This window comes from Halichoeres trimaculatus, unplaced genomic scaffold (genome assembly GCF_033239565.1).
Source record: "Halichoeres trimaculatus isolate MK-OKI-2021-1 unplaced genomic scaffold, fHalTri1.1 fHalTri1_scaffold_17, whole genome shotgun sequence".
NCBI classification, from domain to species: Eukaryota; Metazoa; Chordata; class Actinopteri; order Labriformes; family Labridae; genus Halichoeres; species Halichoeres trimaculatus.
This window is the reverse complement of record NW_027437195.1, coordinates 30,034,327-30,041,210: the sequence shown is the minus strand read 5'-3', so window position 1 is coordinate 30,041,210 and position 6,884 is coordinate 30,034,327.

Sequence of the window (6,884 nt, the reverse complement as noted above, 5' to 3'; positions counted from 1 at the left end):
CTGAAATGCCCGCTTCATGGCCCAAACAGCCCGTATATTTTCCTGTGTTTATTCCTCAGGGAGCGTGCGTTTCTATTTTCGTCCCTGCGTACAGTCAAAGAGACCTTTGCAGGGTTTTCTCTCAGGCATGTCCACGACGTTTCCTGAAAATATACCTGCTGGAGACACAACAACAAAGCTTTTATTGTTCATTTCTGTTTCTGTTGGAGTCTCTGTGAGAGTATCTGACCTGAGAGGAAGCGACACGCTCAGATAAATAAATTAAATAAGAAAAAGGCCAGGCAGAGGGTTGGGAAAAAGATTCAGGTCTGTATCTCAGTGAGGAAACTTTCAGATAGACACGAGGAGAAATGTTGATAAAAGAGACGATACAGATACAACGACCTCATATGAGACCAGCCATGACCCAGTTAAAGACCAGTTTCCATCAAGTGGTCCAGTTTGGATCAGTAAAGCCTGATCCTGTTTGTGTAGGTATTTATCAACCGTTAGGTAGAGCTACGCTTTGAAACCTGACAACAAGCTAACTTTGTCAGTTTGTAGCGTAGTTTAGCAGCTGCTATATTTCTCTCTGCTCACAGCCCGGTGCTCTGAGACGTGTCTGTAACGTGTAACGTTAGTGAATCCTGGTTCTGTCCTACCAGAGCTCATCTACCAACTCCAACCTCACCAAGCAGAGCTAACGTAACCTGGCTCTTCATTTTATTGATAGACTCTCAAGTTTGAACAGACCACTGCAGAATAACTGCTGACTGTGGGTTGGAGGCAACATTAGCACTAACACATTAACCTGGGGTTTAGCCTTTAGCTCATGTTCCAGCCTTTAGCTTGTGATTTATCATCCTCCTTTTTGGCCTCCTTTTCAGCAGAGAAAAACACAGATCTCTCTTCTCTCTGCTAAACTTTGTCAGCTGATGCAGCGTTGTCAAAGAGACTTAGACGTACCTTAAGTTAATCCAGTCTTACTCGACCCGATCAGCAAGCTACGAAGAAGCTAAGGCCCCGTTTACACCACGTTTCATCTGAAAACACTAAAACGCAGTGGAAAAAAAACTGAGGGACTGAAAACGCTGTAGTAAGCATGCCAGGCCTGTAGGTGGCGCTATTACTGTCTTGTCCAGAAGCAGCTTTTGGTAGATCTCCTCTGAAGTTGAGTTGAGCCGATCATCTGGTGTGTTGGTGAATGCTAAGAGCAGAAGTGGAGCAACAGATGCTCATTTTGTTAAAGACAGTCAGCAACACGGTAGTCCGCGATGATCCTAACGACGGTACCGTTGTCCTGTTTTATGCACTAGCGTGAAGCGGAGTGTGACGTCAGCGTTTCCACTGAAAACGCCGGCTTACTGTTTTCACAGCAACGGTGACAGCAGCATTTCAGAAAATCCCACTCTGGAGGCCGTTTCCAAAAGTTTTAGGTCGGCTCAAACTCCGTTTCCATGTAAACACGAGGCTGAAATGCAACAAAACTTTTGTGTTTCACCCATAGACTGTAAAAAAAATGGACGTCCGCTTGCTCGGCTCGAAGTGAGGTCTCCACAAAAACTGCTCCCCCTGGTGGCTGGCTGCAGTATAGGTTTAAAAATCCATCTCCCCAGTCATTCCAGATGGGCTGTGGTCAAACTTTAAAAATTAATCCACCTGGTAGAAATGTTTCTCACGTCTGATTGTTGTGGTGATTTGAAGATATCATTTGGCTGTCTTGTATCCAAGTCCTCTTTTTTTCTGAAAAGTTTCGTTTTCATTAGTTATACGAGGTTAAAAACGAGGCTTTACGTCACGTTTAACGATGATTGACAGCTGACGTTCTTGTGTATTTTTTTCAGGGATTGTAAAATATGTATAGATGTATAGAAAAACGACTTTTTCACGATCACTTTCAAACTCCTCACAGCCTTTTAAAGCTTCTGTTAGAAACGTCTGGTTTGGGCTGATTTTGGCGCCCCCTGTGGATGAAGTGGTACCTACTGTGTCAGATGATTTTGTCCCCCCTGACCACCGAAAATTTCAGAGTCTAAATGAATTTAGTAGAATAAAAAAGTCTTTATAATGGTGATCTGGATTGTTTTTGTAGCTGGTACAGATGCATCAGGAAGAGGGTTATTTATTTTTATTCACAGGATAAAACTCCTTACAGGAGCTTTAATGAAAAAAACACTTGATTTTCTCTAAGGTGTGTTTTTTATTTGCTGCAAAGAATTTACAGCACTTTTATTAACCTAAATAAGTTTCATTTTCAATCCATAAAACATGCTTTTATTTTGAAATTTGCAAAAATATTCCAGAAAAAACATTTTTTGTAATAATAGTTGTGTAAATATTCAAAGAAAATGATGAATTTCCAGGATTTTGATGTTTTTTAGTCAGGGAGAACAACCCTGGACAACGTGCTGAGTGTTCAGAGTTTCTTGCAGCAGTCTGAGGACGCAGACAGAAATAAGTCAGAGATCAGAAACAATAGCAGCCCCATTGTTCCAGCCCGCTGATTATCTCCTGCAGAATTTCAGATTAATGAATAAATCATCGTTAGGAGCCCAAACAGAGGCGTCTCAATCTCTTCATGGTCTTTATGAGCTTTAATGGTCTGACCACATGGAGGACACGGAGGGGACACGGCAGCTCCCAGAACAAGTGCGGCCTTGTTGAACGCTCCCTCTCGCACCTCGCTGGCGTCCAGCGGCTCAGCCAGCTCGCAGGATCGTATAACACCGCCTTGTTTTCCTCCTGGATTTTTGTGGTCTGGGTAAAAAAAACCCTGCTGGCTGTCGGCCCGGGGATTTAAATTCAGAGGAGAAGTCAATCTGAGGAGGACGCTGATTTCTTCACAGTGCAGAAAAGACAGCGTGCCAAAAACAGATTTGATTTATCGTCTCGTACTGTTTCCATTTTCATAAGATTTAATAAAAACTCTGCTTCTTAAGTGGAACTAAACTGATTTGTAGAGAATATCAGACGGACTCAGAGGATGGAAACGGGACAGGAGGAGTGTGGGAAACCAGAGCTTCACAGTTTCTGTTTGTGTTTGTGGAAAAAGTGACTCAGGACGGAGACGTGACAGCAGATAAAGAGACACTTCCAGGTTCGACCGACTCTTAGAGCTTTAAATATCAGACCGAATTCATTTGTTTTACTCATGTTTCAGAGCAGGCGCCCCATGTAGAGATGATATACAGGGGCAGTGGTGTGCACAGAGGGGGCAGCAGGGGGGCAGTAACCCTCATTCATGGCCTAATAGTTAAAAAAAACACGCTGAAGTGTAATTTTTGGAGCTGAAACGTGTGTGAAAGTGCCGTCTTAAGCCCCGTTTTGTGGCATTTCCCGAGACGAGCCGTCCCACTTTTTGGGACTCTTCTGTAGAGATGCTAAACTTCACCGATCCGATCCCAGAAAGTGGAGCTAGAAACACTGCAGTCTGTTGATTGGTCAAAAGAATCATCACTTCCTGTGTGACAGTCTTCTCTGAAACAAAGCTTGATTGTTCTTTGTAACAAAGAGCAACATGGAAATCACAAAGAAGACAAATTTCTGGATGTCTTCCATCGTTGCTCTTTGTTCACTGTGTCGCGTTTTTTTTCTTCGTTGGATTTATTAGCGGGGTAAACAGTGTCACGCAGCTATGGGGTCATGCTATTATGTTAATGATGTGGCTATCAGCATCTGGCTTACATGCCGACTGCCACACGGGGGCACAGTTGGCTGTGAAAATTCAAACATGATCAGGCTTTACTGATCCAAACCGCACCGCTTGATGGAATCAGGGTTTTAGGAGCCAAAATGCATGCAAAAGTGAACTCTAGGGCGCCAAACATGCATTAAGTGTCACCAGATGAGAAGTTGAGCCTCGGTCAACTTTATGGTAATTAGCTATGACGCAGTTCAGCAGCAAACGGTGGCAACCAATCAGAGTAGAGATGTCCTTCGACCGAGCGGGCCCTAAAGAACAACACATGTAACTTTGGTTCCTAGTTCAGTCTTGGAAACAGAAAAGCTCATAAACTGTGTTCAGACTCATCCTGTTCTTTTTAATATCCACCTTTTAAGCTACAGACGCCAACAACAAAAAAACGTGTCCTGGAGGAGGTGGATTGTTCTGGAGAGTTAAAAAAATGTGCAGTAACAGCAGAAAATAGTGAAGTGAAGTGTAGTCTGAGGCTAAGACGTAGCCTAGCCTAGCATGCTAGCATTTCTTGCTCCATCTGAATAAGATGACACCAGGGCTCCAGACGAACTTTGTTCAGCAACGATCTGAAGTTTACGCCGGGGGGGCAGGTTACTTTATTACCAAACAGTCTCTGCTGGATCCTTCTGGATCCTTCTGGATCCTTCCGTGGATGGCTTCGTATCAGACTGTGCGTCAGGATCTGAACGGACGCCGGGGACCTGGTTTTCACTTGCCTGGAATTGAGGAGACATCGAAGCTATTGTTTGGTATTTTTTGGCCTGGTGTACCAGTGATTTTTGTTTCTCAATCGAGTGTTTTTGTTTTGGGCGACCTTTTTTCTTCCTTGAGGATTTTTCTTTCTTGTGGATTAACGTCGTTTTGTGTTACGGACTTAAGAGGACCAGAAAAAACAGGATTAAAGGAGCGTTTAAAATAGTGTGAAGAGGTCAGCTTGTATTTTTTCGTTAGTTAGAACTTTTTCATGATTTTGGTTTATGAACATTGAGATTATTGTTTTATTTTGGTTGTGATTTATTTTGGAACGGGGAATACGCACGGGCTGCACAGGGGTTTGATTTATTGATTAAAAGATTAAAATTAAGAATTATTGGTTGTTTTTTCTTAAATTATATTAATTTTTTATTCCTGGTGGTCAGAGGTTTTTGTTTTATCCCAGAAAAAATCTCCTGTTGTGTTGTAACTCTAACTGGAGAACGGTTGGATCGTTACACGCCAAGGCGGCTAAAATATTTAGCTGCTTTAGCCGCTGTCCGCTTTCTCGGGCGTGTTTGCCGCTTTTGCCTCTCTTGGTGTGAACACACAGTAAGGTGCAAAACTGTGCTTGATCAGTGCCCTCTTCTGGATTAATTAGGGCTGTGGGTGCCTTTTTTTGCCCCTGCCCCCAAAAAGTCTGTGCACGGCACTGCACAGAGGTCACATTCCTGGTCTCACTGGGTTATTTCTGATCCTTACACTTTATATGGTATTCATCATCACAGTGTCTCTCCCTACAAAAGCAACAAGCTCACACCTTTTACGTCTTACAGATGTTTAGATTCTGTTTCATCCTCTCTTGGAGAAATGGCGTATCGAGCTCATGGAGAACAGTTTGTCTGTGACTGTATAAAGAGCTCATACGTTCCTCTCTGCTGAGAACTTTCTCATCAAAGTGAACTCAGGGACGATAGAGGAACACATGGACCAGAGCGGGAGAAATGAAGAAGAACTGAGAGCCCCACACCAGCAGCAGAGCCATCTGTGTTCACTCTACACAACAGGACGATAAAAACCAGCCGCCTGATCATCCAGAGCGCAGAGAGTCCGATAAATCAGAGTCCAGAGTGAGGAAACTTTATCAAACATCTGCTCAGACTCTACTGTCTCACTGCACGGACACATCAGAGGAGGCACACAGCAGGGGGATCCCTCCAACACCTCCTCTTTTATTCCCCAGGAGCTGCAAGGAGCATGCAGCAAAAGAGGAGAAATGAGCAGTTTGAGGAGCACAACTTTCATTCTTTATAATCTCGTTTATATCCTTTCTTTTTTCCTTTGAATCTCACTGTAACCCTGAGTTTTTATTTCTCCATGTTTGTTTTATTGAGCTCATTATTCTTTAAATCACAAAACTTCACCTCCCAGAGGAGAACAACATGACACAAAAGGAGAGCAACGGTGACATCTGCTGGCTGAGGCTGGAACTCTTCATAACTTAAACATAACATTTATTCATTTATTTTTAATTTGTTTGTGTTCTAAGTTTATTTTTTTAATTACCAGACATTTTGAATAATTGTGTCATCTTTTTAAAATATTCTGGCTGATCGTTTTGACACTGAACTAATCCAAATACAGAAGGTGAGCGGTTTTAGGAGCTAAAAGGCTCAGGGTTCAGGTCCTAATATTTTAGACTATAAGTGAGTATTTGGAGCCATTATTGCTGTAAAACTATTTTCAAAAACACATGGAGAGTTCTGCCACTGATGAAATCTGTGTTTGGGTGAATAAATGAGTAAAGAGGAGTTTTCCAGGTTTCAGATGACAGCAGCCAAAATACTTTATAACACTTTGCCACAATAACCAAGGTTTTCCCTTCTGTCTGAATTTGTGCTTGTTTTAACATCACTTTGGAAAAAAGTGTCTGCAGAATGAAGTGTAGAAATGTAGAAGAAGCTAAAAGGAGAATGATAGAGCAGGTTAAAGGCTAAAACATGAGCCATAGGCTAAAAACAGGCTAAAGGCTAAAACACAAACTAAAGGCTAATAAAATGAGCTAGAGGTAAAACAAAAAGTTAAAAAAATGAGCTACAGGCTGAAACAAAGGCTAAAAGCTAAAGCACAAGCTGTAAACTAAAGCAGTTTTAGCCTGAGCTACAAGCGCAAACATTACTTGACAACTTTGACACTGGTTAAAGGCTTAAAACTAACTTAAGGCTTAAACACAAGCTAAAGGCTAAAAAAAAAAAAATGCTAAAACATGAGCTTAAGGCTAGGTCAAGGCTCTAAAAATGAGCTAAAAGCTGAAACACAAGCTAAGGGCTAAGACATGGGCTAAAGGCAAAATACAGGCTGATGCCGAAAAAAAGCTTAAGACTTAAACATGAGCTAGAGGCTAAATCATGAGCCATAGATTTAAACACAGGCTTACGGCTCAATCAAAAGCTAGAGGCTAAAACACAAGCTAAAGGCTAGAATATTAGCTAAAGGCTAAAACACAGGCTAAAGG